This window comes from Oxyura jamaicensis, chromosome 1 (genome assembly GCF_011077185.1).
Source record: "Oxyura jamaicensis isolate SHBP4307 breed ruddy duck chromosome 1, BPBGC_Ojam_1.0, whole genome shotgun sequence".
NCBI lineage: Eukaryota > Metazoa > Chordata > Aves > Anseriformes > Anatidae > Oxyura > Oxyura jamaicensis.
The window spans coordinates 170,393,296-170,411,208 of record NC_048893.1 but is presented as its reverse complement, the minus strand read 5'-3'; the positions used below and the strand labels follow the sequence as shown (position 1 = coordinate 170,411,208).

Genomic DNA, 17,913 nt, shown 5'->3' with positions numbered 1-17,913 from the left:
AACCATTACTTCAATTACAAGACATAATAGAAAGTCTCTAAAAGATTTTTTAATGATATTTTTATGTTAGTATCTAGATATATAAAGAAATAATGCTTTTACAGTTACTTTTTGCACATCAGACTAAATTACAATAAGAAAATAACTAATTAAAGCAGGCTGACCGTCTGTTGATTTTGCATTAATTTTTCTATTAATCCTCCTTCCTTCACAGGTTGCCAGTCAGAAACAATGTCCAGTGTGGGGAGAGCAAGAGCTAGAAAAAGAGAAGCTAGACAGAAAAAAGAAGGGGGGCTTGTAATTGTTTTCAGTGATATCCCTTAGTTCACATTCATAATTCTTTACATCCCTGCAAAGCTGCTTCTCATTTGGTTTTGGGTAGCTGGAGAAGTTTATGCTCTGGCTGTCCAGTATGAAACATACTGACACTGAGGTCGGGGCTGAACCTGTTTGTGATTGTACTTGTGATCCAGAAGCAGGCTCAGCCAAGAGAAAAAATGGCAGTGTAACCCAGTACCAGCCTCGGTAAATTGACACTTATATACTAGTATTCTGCAGTTATTGTCCAATTAGTGCTGAATACACAGATAGAAACACTGCACCTGGAACTGTATAGGAGTTGAATATCATACACATGTGGATACAGAACCCTATTTTGGTTCAAAATATGTTGTCCTCTACATTGTACAGCAAAATTGTTTACAGAAAGTGTAAATAAGAAAAGTGTTTCCAGAAAGTGTAAATACAAATTAAATAAATCTCATTGTATCTGTTTCCTCTATTCCTGTTTCTGAACTTATAAACTATTTATTTATTTATTTATTTATTTACTGTGCCATGTCTTTATTAATTACCTCTGAGTTACACAAAATTCTTGAGATGAAGTGTGCTACAGACAATATTTATATTTATGCAACTTCCCAAATCACCAAATCAGGCACCTGAAACAGAGGTGCTCTCCTTTTTTTTTTTTTTTTTTTTTTTTTTTTTTTTCCCCACAAAGAGTTAACACAGTATATTACAAAAAGAGAACTTGAAACCCAGGAGCATCCATGAACCATTTTAATGTCTTAACTTTTTGAGCAAACCGCCAGTTTCCCCATATTTGTTAGATTTCTTTGCTGTAGAATCTACATGCTATTACAGATGGAATAACAGGTTACTTAATTTATTCATAGGACATTGGCAGCTCTTCTTGGAATATACAACTGTAATACCTTGATCTTTTTAGAGACAAATAAAATTGAATAGGCTAGCTAGTACTTAAGTAGCAAATAATTAAGATCAGTATGATCTTACTGAGAATCACATGAGAATTTATGTGATGTTTGAAGTTCTACACATAAACACTGTGCACTGTCAAATACTATCACTACACAGAAACAACTCATATGACATAAATTATTGGATAAAGAATAATGTTTCAACTATTTTTGTGATACAGAATGTATAGAATTGCCATTAAATTACTAAGTTTTCAGCTTGCTTAAATGACTTTCACACTTATATTTAGAGCTGCTGCGAAAAGGCATTCTAGGTAATAACATTTTTCCTGTTATTATAAGGAATTCTTAATATAAAACAGGTATTGACTATAACTAGTTTTATACTAATACAAGCCTACTAAAAATATGATCTTCTTTGTTAAGGTTTGTCACATCAGTGTTAATTATTTGATTACTTTCCTTATATATTTTAGCCTTTTATTTTTCCTTACTGTATTGGGTTTACGTGGCAAGGTTTTGGTAGTGGGGGGCTGCAGGGGTGACCTCTTTGACCCAAATCCAGAAGCTGCCCCATGTTAGGTCACAGCCAGCCCCAACCAGCTCCAAAAGGACCTGCCAGCTCCAAAAGAACCTGCTGCTGGCCAACCAGTGAGAGACACTGGTTGGGCCACTGGAAGAGCAGATTTAAGAAAGGGAAAAAGTACTATGCAACAGCAGCTGGGAGAGTGATGAGTGAGAACCAGCCCTGCAGACCCAAGGTCAGTGCAGAAGGAGGGCAGGAGGTGCTCCAGGCACCAGAGCAGCAGTTCTCCTGTGGCCTGTGGAGAGGCATCTGGTGGAGCAGGCTGTCCCATGGGTCCCACATGGACATGGAGCAGATCTCCATGCTGCAGCCCATGGAGAGCCCCTGCAGGAGCAGGCCCCGGGCCGGAGCTGCAGCCCTGGAGAGGAGCCCACACAGGAGCAATGGGTCTGGCGGGAGCTGCCGCCCGTGGGGAACCCGTGCTGGAGCAGTTTGCTCTTGGGGGATGGACCCCGTGGTATGGAGCCATGCTGGAGCAATTCTTGAAGGGCTGCTGCCTGTGGGCAGCCCCCACAGGATCATTTTGGGAAGGACGGCATCCCGTGGGAGGGACTCCATGTGGAGCAGGGGAAGGGAGTGACCGTGAAGGGGAGGCAGAGATAAAGCATTAGGGACTGACCACAACCCCCATTTTCCCATTCCCCTGTGCCGTTTGGGGGGAGGAGGTAGAAGAGTGTGGATGGGGGGAAGACTTTAGTACGTCTTCTGTGTTTCTCACTTCGCTAGCTTGTTAGCAAGAGGTAATAAATTTCTCTTATCTCCGTACACTGCATCAGATTTGCCCATGACAATACTTGCTGAGTGATCTCCCTGCCCTTACCCCAACCCTTGAGCCCTTTCCATCGTATTTTCTCCCCATTTCCCTTTGAGGAGGAGGAGTGAGAGAGTGGTTGTGGTGGAGCTCAGCTATCCAGCTGGCTAAAACCACCACACTTACAAAACCCCAAACTTACTGTTGATTGTCTGTGGTTTTAAAAAGATGAGCAGAGGTTTATCATTTCACCACATATATCATCTCTGTGCTTAGGAACTTAGACACAATGATTTTGTTAATGAACCCATCTGACTGTTAGATAATTCCAAACAACCGTTTGGAATTTCTGTTAAGTGTTGAACTACCTAACCCAGTTAGTTTTCAGAATGATTAGCATTTTTTTTTCCATATAATGAAGTCTTCCCTACATCCACCAGTTTGAATTAATTTACTACTTTTTTTTTTTTTTTTCTTTTTGTCCTTGTTTTGTGTCAGCTTTTCACGTTTACTGATTGTTTTTTTTTTTTTTCTGATTTTACTCTTGCCTGATTTGCCTTAATCTTACCATTCCTCATCAGAAAAGACAAGATTTTTTGCACAAACATGGCAGTGTTTATGTCTGCTTTTAAATGTTTAATGTTTCTATTTATTGTGTCTGCCATAGTTGCAGATGGAAGATAATATCTGTTAAACTTCCCATTTTCAATTTGTTAAACTCTCCGATACATAGTGGAGTGTAATTATTCAAGAATAATGGTTGTTAAATGACCATATCTGGATACGCCATGTTGTGTACCAAATTCTGTGTACTGCTTTACACATTCAAGCTTCTATTCCAAATGAAGTCACTTTGCAAAAGCACTTGGCATTACTGGCAAATTATAGTATACTCTAGATGTTCTTTTACGCATTTTCTAATAAAACATAGGTTCAAACTAACCTTGAAAATGACTGTATACTGAGAGATCAATTACTGTGAGTTTTATATTTCTTAGTTATTATGTGTTTTATGATATAGGTTTTGCCTGCAGTCCAGTTCATATAAAACAATCTGATTCCTATGGCCACACAAACATGCACTTCCAATTTTAATCCTTGTAAATAATCCAGTGCCTGAATTTACTGTAGTGGAAAACTACATAAATAAAATAGTAAATGATGATTCTTTTAACTTTTACATCAGTATTAAGCAGATACTGAGATATTTGTGTAGGCTTCTTTTATTGTTAGTAGAGAGAAACAGGCACTTAGTTTGTGATTCATATCTTCCTAAAGTAGAAGTCTATAGCTGGTCACATAAATTCCATCTTCTACTGACTGTTGATCTCCATTGGATATAAAAAATAAATTGAAAGTGAAAGGTTAATATGCAGATGTCTTGCAGACCTCCAGAGTTAGGTGAGACATCTCCTGACCAGATACTTAAGTGCTGTTGGTATAAATATATTATGTTACTGAATTTTTTATTGCATTTTTTTCAGCTATTGCAATACTTTTATTCTGTGTAGAACGTGTATCTATTATACTGTCTGCTTGATAAGGCTACATGGCAGAACCATTTGGTGATTCCACTAAAATGGTCATTTTTATATCTCAGTGTTATTAGTTGGGAAAGTATATTAAACTTTTCATGGTTTGCAGTATTTTGGTTAAGACACACTGAAAAGTAACATTGTTTCAACATCAAATATTTTTGTCAATTCTGTGAATACTAAGAAAATATTAATTTCATATAAAAGTAAATCACTTCTTGAAAGATGAATGCAATAAAGCTGCAAACAAATAAAGATTTAAGAAATATGATGTATTAAGAGAAAATTAGTAGAAAAATTATATTTCAGATATAATTTCTTTCCAGTAGAAATTGCAACATTATGAGATCTGTTTATTAATTATCATCTAGAAAAAAAAAAAAAAAAAAAAAAACTCAATTTGAAATCATCAAAACAAAACAAAAAATACATTTTTTTTTTTTTTTCTGAAGTTGCTTGGCATATCACAATATATTTACTTTCCCAGTAGCCTGCTGTCATCATTTTCTTTTTTTTAAGATTTTTTTTTTTCTTGGAATCACACTTTTTTTTCTTTGTTTTATAGCTCTCTTTTTCCTTGTTTCCCAACTTCTCTAAATTTCACTGAGCTGTAGAATCAGAGCAAACAAAAAGAATTGCCCTGTTCTGTCTCAGGACAGTGTCTGCAACTGGCATTACAAATGTCAAAGTGTAGCTTGGAAAAATATGTTTCTGTTTCCTTTATAAATACCAAGTAAGCTCACCCGTGGAACTAAAATCTTTAAAAGGAAAGTGGAATTTTTAACCAATCTTGTTCAATTCCAATGGACTTTTCAGTGCTTTTCTGTTATATTTGTGCCAGTAGCTTAAGCCAGAAATCTTGGCAGCTGCTGTTATTTAAAAGCAAAGCCTTCAATCAGAAATTATTATCAAATTATATAAAAGAAGAAAGTGACAATAACTCTGCAAAATTAACAAAATTTTAACTAAAGGCTGTTTTCTCAAAAGTCCTTTTTCTTTAACAGACTTCAAAATTTCCAAGTGGAAAAAAAATTAGGCCTTAGGTATCTGTTTGACATCAGTGAATTTTAGTATGGGTATTTAATTAGAAAAATCTTTCTATTCTCAAGAAAGGTTCTAATGGTCATATTTTTTGTTTGGAAAGGAAAACAAAGATAAGATTTTTTAAGCATGTATTTCAATGCTGCTTGCTAGTTATTAATGAAGTACAATTAGGAAATATCTGGTAAATGAGTACTTAAAGTAGATGAAATGAAACGTGAAATACACATATTAATGCAAGAGAAGGGTTTTTACCTTTTCATTGTTGCAGTGCTTTTTGTCACCAGACTGCTCTGTTTTCCAGCCAAGAACAAAGTAAAGCAACTGGTAAACATGTCAATAGAAAACAGTAACTTCAATTACACTTATAAAACAATACCAATGTTTTCTATTATTTTGGACTCAGTAAATATTTTTTATTTTATTTATTTATTTATTGTTGTTACAATTTCATGACTGATAAAAGAAGAATTTAGCAAAATTATTAGTCCATATGTAATCTCAGTTAATTTAATGTTAAAAAAGGCAGTAATTTTATGGGAATTTTACGTTCACACCAAAATACAGGATCATACATGTTGTACTATGTTGATACGTACTCCAAAATTATGAAGAAATTATGGTGATTTATTCAAAGTTTACTTGTATTTTGATTTTGTCTTTTGTTCTATATTTTATCTTTTGCTATTATAATATCTCTTCAGTCTTTAATTTTCAGAATGCCAAAACTAAAAACAAATCACACATGAGCGTGGAAATAACACTTGGTGAAACTATATTTATTGTTTCATATTGAGAATATTTTTATTAACACTGTTCTAATTCAGAAATGTGCTTTTTTTATAAATTAAACATTACTTACGACCTTCAGATAGAAAAAAGGCATGGCATGTTGATGTCGAAAGAGGAGAGGAGGGGAGAGGATCTTATAAGATCAAGTCCAACTGTGACTATTTGTGCAAATTGCTTTTAATTTATTAGTAGGATTTATTAAGGATAGTGGGTCGTATTGTGCTTGAAGAACATCACTCCTACCTATGTGAATGCAAATTGTTTTATATTCACTATTATTTTCAGATGGTGGTCAGGTTGAAAAGTATGTATGTATGTGGTTGAAAAGTATGTATGAAAAGTGTCAGCCATACACTGAACTGCATTACTAAAATAATACATCTGGTTTGGGGCCTTGTTGTGGTCTTTCCCTTCCACATTCCCTTTCAAGCTAATAAATACTGCTGTAATATTCTCAGATGTTTTGCTTACAGAAATATTTCAGAAATGTAGCATCAGCAGCTTCTTTGCAATTCTCTTTTCTCCCTTGAGAAATCATTTGGAGAGAGGAGCAGTTGATAAGGAAGTAGTTTCCAATATGTTTCTAGTGTGCTTTACACTAAGGAAAGTCAAACTGGTGAAATAACTGCTCTTTTATCTCTGAAGACAGAGAGCAAAGGAAAAAAAATTAAACAAAAACAGTCTTTCAAATGGCATATAGAAAGTCCATTGAAATTAGGAGACATGATTCTCTGCCCTCTAACTTGAAGGAGTCAACAGAGGACTGATACTAGTCAGAGTTAAGACCCCCCTAAGTGCAATAGCATGTGTAATTGTTTAACAAGTTAGTTATAGAACAGTGAAGAAAAGACATTCAGAAAAATAGCTTATTTAGCTTTTATCTTCTGTGGCAACATTTTTTTATTATTATTATTTTTTTTTTAAAAAAAGAAGAAAATTCACGTTTGATTAGCACTCATGAGAATTTCTCTGGAAAATTTCACAATACAAATCCCCATATAAATACCTGAGACAAAAAAGTTTCGTTGTGGTGTGTTAACTTTGGGTAGCTGCCAGGTGCCCACCAAGCCACTCTCTCATTGCACCTCCTCAGCAGAACAAGGGGAGAAAACAAGACAAATAGCTCATGGATTGAATGAAGTACAGAGAGATCACTCATAAACTCACATCCTGGGCAAAACAAACTTGACTTGTGGATAATTAGTTTAACATACTGCCAATTAAAAATAGGATAGCGAGAAACAAAAACAAAACTAAAAGCACTTTCACCACACCCTCCCATCTTCTCAGGCTCAGCTTCACTCCTGAGTCTACTACCTCAACCCCCAAACAGTGTAGATGGATGGGGAGTGGAACTGTGGTCAGTTCATAGCATTTAATCTCTGCTGTTCCTCCCTCCTCATACTCTTTGCCAAAGTGAAATTCCTTTCATGGGACACAGTTCCTGCCAGGAGCCTGCTCCTGCAGGGGCTCTTCATGGGCCGTGGCCTCCTTCAGGCCACATCCACCTGCTCTACCGGGGGCTCCTCCACGGGCTACAGCGTGGAGATCTGCTCCATGTGGGACCATGGGCTGTAGGGGGACAGCCTCCTCCACCAGGGGCCTCTCCACAGGCCGCAGAGGAACTTCAGCTGTGTGATTAGAGCACCTCCTGCCCTACTTCTGTGCTGACCTTGGGGTCTGCAGGGCTGGTTCTCTCGCATTTGCTTATTCCTCTCTCTCGCAGCTCCTGTGCAGTGTTTTTATTTCTTTCATTATGCTTTCTTACGTATGTTACAGAGGTGTCACCAGAGTTACTGGTGGGCTCAGCTGTGCCCTATGGTGGGTCAATCAGAGCTGGTTGAAACAGTTTCTGTCCAGCATGGGGGCAGCCTCTGATCTCTTCTCACAGAGGACACACCTGCAGCTTTCCAACTACTGAAACCTTGCCATGTACATTTGCCCAGTGCATTATTTCAAACAGAAAACAATTTTCTTTTAATTTGGTTTAGTTGTAAAACAATGCAAATACAGCTTGAGACTAACTTTCTCCTGCTGGATGCTGTGATCATGGAATCTAGTCAATTTAATTAAAATAGACGTTTTCTTACAAATTCTATTTATTTGGATGAACTCTCATATCTCCATGAAATACTTTTCTCATTAAAAAATATCAGCCAGCCAATTATTATTAATGTTTTAAGCCAAATAAAGGTTTAGAAAACAATCTGCCAGGGAAATTTTAAGATTAAGAAATTTCCATGTAAATTTTAATATTTAAACACAATTGAAAAAGACACTTAGCCACTTTGTACTTTAGTCTCTCCCATAGCATATTCAGTGATTATATCCTACCTAACACATGGAATTGTATGTGAAGGTGAATAAGAACATTTTCTCCACAGTTCAGAGAGAGCTAAGTGCTAGGATGTCCATTTCGATGTTGCTGAAGGAAATGGCAGAAATGAGAAATCGCTGGGATCTTGGGTTCTGAAGGTAACAATAACTGGGCTTTTTGTGCAGCAGCATCTCATGCTGTGTCCCCTGTCTCAGCAAATGACATCCCTATGAGCACACCTTGAAGAGGCAGATGGAGCCCTGGGTCATGTGCCTTTGCATAAGTGAAATACCTTAAAGAAGAAGAAAACCAGTTCTTTGAATTTTGAAAAATAAACATGAAATCAAAATAGTGTATGTTATATTTAATAAGTCATGTTCAGAATACCTTACAGTTCAAAATGCTAATGAAACCATCAAGTAATTAATTTTCACATAACTAAACTAACATAATTCAAGATACAAAGATGCAACAGAAGAGTTTTAAAATGCCCAAGCCAAATCCTCAAGCACACCTGAGAAGCTACACAACTTTGTAACCAGATTCTATGCAAATACTTGATGTGCCATGTATGCACAGTGTCCTACAGCAGCAGAGCACATCAGCAGAATAAATAATTTGGAAAACAATAGTCTCAAAGGAAATCCAGGCTTATATATGGCTCTCCAGATGGTCAGAATCACATACCTTGACATTCAGGCCACCAATACTACCAATAGACAGAAAAGGATTGACCACTTTTTTTTTTTTTTTTTTTTTTTTTTTTTTTTTTTCTTGTAAACAGTATAAGATTTTGTTAACAGATTTTTTTACAGCTTACTGTATGATTCTGTTTTTTATACACTTGGAGGTTCCATTGACTTAAATTGGAGTAGTGAGTGCACAAGGAATGGAGAATAAAGCCTTTGAAGTTCAGTATCATTATTTAGATTTCAGGCATGCCTGGAGACAGCACTCTAGATTAATAAAATGCTTTGCTTCAATTAGCTCTGTGTCTCCTGCATCCCTCCTCAATTCCCTCTGCCCTTGTTTAACATACTCCCTTATCCCTTCACATTATCCAGACAGGTGCTCTCTGCAACTGCAGACGGCTGGAAGTTTCACGGAGGAGATTCAATGTGGGGAGGAGGAGGGTGTATATCAGTTTCTTGTCTCTGATGACAGAGAGTGTGTGAATCTGTACAGGAGTGTGCTATGTTCTGCCTCAGTATTGTTTCAGAGATAATTCTAAAAGATCTTTGAAAGAAACTAAATTTTAGATCTCTTAAACAGATATGTTCACTTCCATGTATGGCAAGAACATTTTCACAATCTAGCACAGAACGTAAATCGAATGAGTATTATTTCTAGCTTATTAATTCTGGGCCAATATGAAGGAAAAAATATATATATTTTGTATATATCAAAGAAATCTTTATTGTAGCAGGACTCATATTTCTGCCATGATTTTGTCTGGTTTTCCACTGTAATAAACCCCCTCATTTCAGATTTTTTTGAAAGAGGCTTAGGAGCATAATGCAACGACCACTGGAAAGTGACACATCCTGCAAAGTGGGGGCAGGAAATTATAAGTTTCACATTGAGTTCAGTGGGAAAGTCACAAGGCCCTGCTCCTTCTCCCTTGGGGTATTTTCCTGTTTTATTGTCAGTACTATAATGGGCAATCAGTTCCTGAAATGGTGCCCTGCTGTCTAGATGAAGCATTTATAGGTTTTTTAAGCAGTCCATTTGAACACTGCAGAATGAAAAAGTCAGCCCTTGGAAGTTCAGGTTTTAGGGCCCTGATCCTCAATGAACTATGTGTTGGCAAACCTCTTACACATTTGGAATTCAGCATAAGATCAGGGTCTCGATTTCTCCATTTCCCACTGCAGTTCAGACCTTTATTTATCACAGCTGGAAACAACATTACAAATAAAAATGTTTCTAAAAACCAAAGTGTCTGTCCCTTTTAAAAGTTAACTTCCTTACATTTTATGCACATATTTACATAGTAATCCTTTGAATAGAGATGCTGCTTCTAATGAATTAGGGGATTACTACAGAAATATATAAATCATCAGAGATGTTTTCCATACAGAAACTCTTTCTTTGAAAAAAAAAAATCTTCAAAACTCAAAGAAACAAAAAAGTCTGACATTGGAAACTAGATCCAAGAAAGAACTTACGGGCTAGATGCAGCATAAGATTTAGGCCTAATATGAAGCTAAGAGAATTTAGAGATCACTTAAGGTCAGTCTAATTTGGATTTAGAAGTCCAAACTTGCCCACAGCCCAGACCATTATCTAGGTCATCACTTTTCAGCACTGCCTAATCCTCACAAAACCGAAATGTATAAAATTTAGGCCTCTCTATACAGCCTTCCTCTCTGGCTTAAAGTTTGCTATTTCTGGAAGTAGCCATGCTTGTTTAGAGCTGGCTGCTAAAGACATATGCCCATTGCCCAGATAAATTCTGATGTGATTCTGGTTTAATCAGAGGATGGTAAGTCAATGAGCTATCTACTTTTCCAGAGAAGTCTGGCCCATTCCCAGCCCTGGGCTAACACTGTCAGCAGCCTTAATGACAGCCACAAAAAAGGGCATGTTCCACCTGCCTGCTGAGGAGACTGATGTGAATCAGGACTAAGTGACTCTTGTCACTTACTTAGACTTGTAAGTGACTCTCTCTGAATTGTTACTGAATTTAGTAAGAAAGATGAAAATCTGTTTTTTTTTTTTTTTTTTTCTCATGTTTTTCCAGGTCTTTACTACCATTGGAATATTCGTATTCCATTGTCCTTTTGTCCTTGTAACCAAATAGCATAAAAAATACATATCTATTCTGAGCTAGAGCTAGAATTCCATTTCTCTCCCACTCAAAGGACTGTTGGAGACTTTTTTAAAAAAAAATAAATTATTAATTTTTGTAGTCACTTGACTCTTCTGGATACAATGACTTAATTTCAAGAGCAAAGGCAAAAATTTATCAGTAACTCCGGTCACCAGAATCCTGCTCCTCTCTTAGGAGGTCAGAGAGGCACTGCTGTATAGGGGAGAAGGAAGCATCAATTGCCTCAAGATTTGAAGATGTGCTTACTGGATGAATGGTTTAACTGCCAGCCTAGACAGGGAGTGGAATTTATCACCACTTTTCAAACTCATTCCCTTTGGTGCTTATTCCTCCAAGGTGTGTAGGCTCTCAAAATCAGCATCTCACTCTTTTCATCTGAATTCTTTCACATCAGAGCAAGATTTTTTTCATGGAAACTAGCTACTTGCTCTCAGCTGAGTGACATATATATGAGTTCACCGTACCATATTCATTTCCCAGGCTCAATTAACCTTGGCTCATGTAAAATGTAAAAGAAGGATGATAAAAAGAGCGGGACATAGATTTTCAGGAAGATTTTTTCTTTTCCTTTTTATTTTATTTTATTTTATTTTATTTTATTTTTAGATACATTTGAAGACTGAGAACAAGGCTGTATATGCAGATATAAAGATTCATGTGTCAACCTATCCCAAATTCCAGCTGGCCAGCTACAAAGCAACTTCAGTTCCAAGGCTGGGTGGTAGTGTTAACATGGCACTGAGCCCAAGTTAACCAAGTATCAGGAGACTCCCGATAATGTGAGGGCACTGGCACCTTTGCAGTTTTTAAAGGCTTGAGACTGTATTTAAGTCACTCCCTTGGCCTCAGTGAATAGCTTCATTCAGTGGCAGGTGATTATCCTTAAGAGCAAGACCTAAACGCACAGGGATAGAGAGCTCGTAGAGACACCCTGCTGTGACTGTTTTTTTGGCAAGTCTCACCAGAGACTTTGGCAGCCTCTCCTCTAAAGTGATACTGTGCTTTTGCATGGCTATATTCTTCATGCAAACTAATAACACTGCCAACTCTAAGAACATGAAGAACTGATAATTATTGTTTTCACTGCTGGATAGCAGAGAACTGCAACATAGAGAAATATCATGCTTTCTGACCTTTTTTTTTTTTTTCTTTTTTTTTTTTTCTTTTTTTTTAAGAAACTGTATCTATTTGGTTTAGTTTAAGTAATAAAACCTAGTTATCTAACAACATATCTTAATTGCCTTTTCATTATACACATGTACATTTTGCAATGGATTACAATCTTTAATTAAGGTCCCATGTGGTTATCAGAGTAGTGTAATTAGAAACTTCCAAAAACAACATTACATTAATGATTAAGAAATAATGTATTAGAAAAAAAAATAGAACAAAATAAAATAAAATGTGTAATGTCTTAAAGATATATATACTTTTTTTTTAGGACCAAACTGTTTCTTTTATTATTATTATTATTATTTTAATCTATTAAATATTTGACAGAATGTAATGTTGGCAGATATGCATTCTTATTATTTCAAAGATGGAAATTGTTTACTTCCTTGGATTGAAAATGTCTCTTCACAGTATTCCTAATGCGAGTTTAATATGACCTCCTCTGGACTAACTCATGAAGTTTTAATTCTGGAAAGAAGAGCAAAACAGGGTCTACAAAAATTGTGAAAAAGAAAAGAGATCAAAGGAAAAGAGATGGAAAGAGATGTAAATGTAATAGGAGCAATACATCATGTATTCTCAATGTTACCGGTGGAAATTATTTCCAACTTTTATAGCAATGATTTATCATTTGTGTGAAACATAAACTCTAATAATAATATCAGGCAGGCATCTGCCTAATTTCTACTAGGGTTAACAGCCTTTGCAGTGGGAATATGCAGAATTTAGTACTTGTCCACCTATAGCTCTTTGCAGCACATTCTCTTTGTGAACCTTGTTGGCCAAAATCATGGAATAGGAGGAAGACCTGTTCACAAAAGGAAATGTCCCCATGTCTAATAAATAAATAAATAAATAAAAATAAAAAATAATAAAAGTCTCTGAAAAAGAATTTCTCTGAGTTCTCTGAGACACTGAAATTTCTTGCCGGCCTAACTAAAAATTTTGTTCTGCCAAGCAAGTACAATTTCTTCCACTGTGTGAGCAATGCCGTGGTGAGAATGCAGAGTAGTGATGTTTCTGCTAGGCAAGGTGAGAGTTCCCATCTCCTATAACTCTGGGTCGTGATATGGGAACAGTTTAGACTGCCAACAATATGTGTGTTAATGATTAGTCTTGCTTCCAAGATCTCAGCAGCAGATGACTCATCTCATGCATCACAGTAGCTCCTAACCCCTTGATACTGGCTAGATGCTAGACAGATTGAAGACCTGTTGGAAAAAAAAAAAAAGTTATTACAGAACTCTAAATTATGCTGTATTCTAAATGCAGTAAGGCTGACAAGGCCTTGTAGGTAGCAGATGTCATTCTTACCATATGAATCTTAATAGCTGAAATTCCCACTCTAGCTCTTTTTGACTCCAAGTCTTTTGTTTACAAATAAAAATGGGAACTCTAATTTGATAATTAATTCTCACATCAAGTATTTTTGACTCTGTCTTTTATTTACTCATAATTCCATGCAGTTTTTTGTTGTTGTTGTTGTTTTGTTTTGTTTTTCTGTTGTAAGGGCTGAGAAACAAGGGATAATCAAACAATGATGTAAGACCTAACCACTATTTATGTTCATTTTTGGTTGCTGTCTCCTACATGTAATTGACATATATCTTTTTTTTTTTTTCTTGTTTGTTGTTACAGCTTTAAATTGTTGGGGCTATAAACTGGAAGCAAAGGAGGATACTGTAATCCCCATGGCACCAACACAAGTCTGTGTTTTTTATTTGTCCTCAACAATCTACTGATCATATATTTATCTTAGTTCTCTTACCCTGATGGAAAGCCTTTGGTATTTCCATGGGAAATTATACTTTGTCAAAAGGAGTAGAATTCAGAAGTTTTTGCTATCCCAGCGATGGGGAATGTATGGTCCTAAAAGTTCCAGTTTAACACCTTCATCTCCACAGTCCCCCCGAATACCTTTTGTTTCAGATGGCATAACTGAATAATTTAAATAAATAAAACTCATTGATTTGTCTTCAAGTTAATTTAAATTTGCATGCTAATATTTACAGTTCAACATTGTAGAAGGATTTGCATGTGTGCCTTTAACCTTATTGCTTATGAGTTAATCTATTGTAAGACGTCACCTCCTTCTACACATTTCTACACATTTTTCACTCAGAAAGAATTCCTGTCTTTTCTGCATCAGCAGGAGCTTTGGAGGTGATGCTATCTAATACTGGCAAAAGACTTAGAGTTAAAGGGAGGAGAAATGAACCAGACCCAAAAAGCTTTTTTCTGACAGGTCTCCCAAGAGTCCATATCATCTCATTCTCAGAAAAAGGTATCCTATGAAAAGTACATGTCTTTGAGTAGAGGAATACTTTTAGCAGTTTGTAAGATTTCAATACAAACTAAAATTTTGGTTTTACTTTGAGTTACTTATATGGAGGCATTATTATTTCTCTGTTTCTACATTTTGCTTGATATATCCCAGGGTTGTAATTACCTTTTAAAGGAGAAGCTGCATGAGGGAGTGTCATTCTCTGATAGACTATTATAGCTAGTTCTTACTTTTTTTTTTCACTCCTATCTGATCTAGTTCCCAGCTTATTACTCTCCAGGAAAATTATACTGTACTCAACACAAATATGTTTTGTTCTTCTATATTGCAATCACCTATGTAATCCATTTTTTCTGCTATTATGATCTTCATTGTACTGGTGACCCCTCACAGTGCTCTACAGTTCATGACATTTACAACAAGGTCATCAATGGAATATTGAAAAATTCTCATCTGTGATGTTCCTGGATCGTAATATTTTTTTTTCAACTCAAAACCTTTTCTCTAAGCAATGAGCCCTTGCTGGTTTTATTCACAGAAGTATTTTCAGATGTTTTCAGACAGTAATACAAATCACAGTAGAGATTGTCTTGTGTAAAACAAACAAACAAACAAAAAAAAAAAAACAAACAAAAAACCAACCAAACAAAAAACTTTCATATGTACAATTAGGTGGCAGCTCTGATATGTCACTGCCAGGATGTCCCTGAGCTATTCAGTTGTATTTTCCACTAATTTGGGAACTAAAAACCTAGCTAGCTCTTTTCTTTTTTGGGGGAGAGGGGAATAAAATATCCAAAACCAGTAGCAGACCAACACTTGAACAAAACATGAACAAAAATTGAGAACAACTTGAGAATAGTTTAATTGAAGACTTAGTGATTATAGGCTATGTCTACATTAGGAAGCAGAATAGTGCAATACAGGTGAACCTGTAGAATTAAACTATTAATTCCAGACATCTATTCGCTGAAGTATTAGCATATAAAATGAGGTGCTTTTGACAAGCTGCAGTCTTCTCCTGTGAACTGAATGCCCATTGGTAGCTGAATTGCAGGGGGTGTGCCATGCTCCTGTGGCACATTTCCCAGTGTAATGCCATCTGCAAGGAATCCAAGTTACATGTTCCTAGCATACTCCACAGTGTGAACCAAAACATATGGCTTTTGGGAGATGATCAGAAGTTTCACTTCAAGTGAATGCTCTTAATACAAAGTACAGTTCTAATGTTGATGTACCCAGAGACACAAGAGAATTAAGGCTATTCATTGTTACCTAATTTACCCCTGTAAAAAACTTAATGCCAGATTTAGAGTGTTACTCTAATACTGGCTAATCCCAGGAATTTTTAAAGTTCCTGTTCAGTCAAATCTATTTTTCAAAGTTTTCTATGTGTCTTCAATTCCATTGTGAAGGCACTTAGAACAGGCCTAAGCCCCTTCCGAAAGCACCTATATGCCACCCCCACCCCCCACCCCTCAGCCCTGGAATCAGTTTCTTCACACATCTTCCATGTAGACCATATAAGGGATTAAAAGGTATTCTTCAGCCATCCCTGCACTAATTACAAAGACTGAGAAAATCATAGAGTGAAAAATGTCATTAAAGTCACTTACTGTGTACTGAATTTTACAGGTAACAAGACATCAAGGTAAATCTATATCTATGAACTCTCCATTTTTACCAAAGATACAGTTACACCCACAACTCTTATGACATCCTGGAATTGTCTTTGGATTTGTGTTAGCTACTTTTATAAGTTAAGAGAACTAACATATCTTTCTTTTCAGAGTCTTATATAAATTTAAATTATGAATGTTTTTTATTTGACACCTTTCATATAATTACTAGCTTGTTTAACTATCACTCTGCTATTGCCTGAGGTAAATGCAGTAGAAAATCACTATATTCAATGTTACTGTCTTAGAGTTTCATCCCTTCTGTCAAACTGCAACATTTTTTAATTCTGCAGGATAATTTTTATTTTATTTGCTACTTCATTCCTAATGTGGATGAATAAGTCATAGGCTATCTACTTGCAGTTATAGGATGCTTCCTACATCAAGCTTAAAATGGATCTCTTTATTTTTGTACTTGTCAGATATTTTTTCCTCTGCACAATAATGAAATGTAGAAAAATATATACTTTTTTTTTTTTTTGTATTTAAGTGATTGATAGTCAAATCAACTGCTGTTCATTCTACATCAGATTCTCCAACTTAATATAGACCAACTTTATGGGAAAAAAAAAGAAAAATGAGCACATACTTAAATCAAACTTTTGCTTCAGAAAAACTTGGAGTGAATTCAAAAGGTGGGTGCCGAGCAGGAACTCTGCATTCATACACAACAGCTGCAGAACAATACAGATCAGTGCTTGAAGTACTCAATAGCAGGGGGAACTGAGCACACACTTCTTTACCTATTTTACATTAAACTGCCATTAGATAAAAAAAAATGTGGTGATGGCAAGAATATAGACCAGAATACAAATACATCTTCTTCCTACTGAGTGCAGTATCTTTTGAAATAGGAAAAATAGGTTTAATTCCAAGTCACAAGCTTCTGTGGCAATTGCCCTAACCACTAACCATGCTACTGTGTGAAAGGCAGCCTCATCCAGGCAGGTAACTGCATCTTAGAATTGGAGGGGAAGGATATTTACACACAATTTTTTGGCATTTGTAGCTGACTGGTCTTGAAATCACTCTACTCAGCACTTCAGCATTTATATATTCTATTGTTAGGTGTCTAATTCAGCACAATGAAGTCAGTTCATGGGATCAGCAAATAACCTGTGCTGACTCATATGCTTTCATTTGGAGCTGGTCCTTAGGCTACAACTACTTCATTAGGTGTCTACATCCAAAGGTTTTGTACCAGTGACATTTGCAAATCTCTGATATCACTTAGGAGGTGACTAACATTTCCACTGGTAAAATCCTCACTATAACTAAGCTATTGCCAGAGGCCATGCATATTAACATCGAACTTCTGACAGCATTAAATTGGTTGGTATCTTGATCATTAGATTCAAAATTCATAAAATAGACATTACTCAGTGTACTGAGCAAGCCTGAAAAACATTCTGAGTATTTCAGCTGTACTGGAATATCTACAAGAGCTATGACAGGACCCCACATCACCCAAAGCCAGGTGGACCTGTCTAGATCTTTTCCTTGGAGTGACCACTCTGAAGGAGAATGGAAACACAGAAAAGCCAGTCTTTAAGTCTTTCAACTACAATAGCTGGTTTTGTTGGTTTTGTTTATATATATGTATATATATAATAAGGACAGAAAAATAAGTAAAGAATTTATAAATCGTTTTCCCCCAGCCCAGCTCTTCCATGATCTTAAAGGCAGGTCTTTGCTTCTA

General features: G+C 36.1%; 1 long non-coding RNA gene across 3 annotated transcripts in view; it reads right to left on the bottom strand.

The window, feature by feature from the left end:
• LOC118164384 overlaps nt 1-17,913 on the bottom strand; it is a 43,588-nt gene that overhangs the window by 5,579 nt on the left and 20,096 nt on the right. Inside the window, exon 4 of one of the 3 annotated variants that reach the window (XR_004749468.1) lies at nt 10,103-13,462. The exons of the other annotated variants lie outside the window; for them this stretch is intronic. This is a non-coding gene — a long non-coding RNA (uncharacterized LOC118164384). Of the gene's footprint in view, nt 1-10,102; nt 13,463-17,913 lie in introns of those variants that run through there. 3 annotated transcript variants of the gene reach the window in all.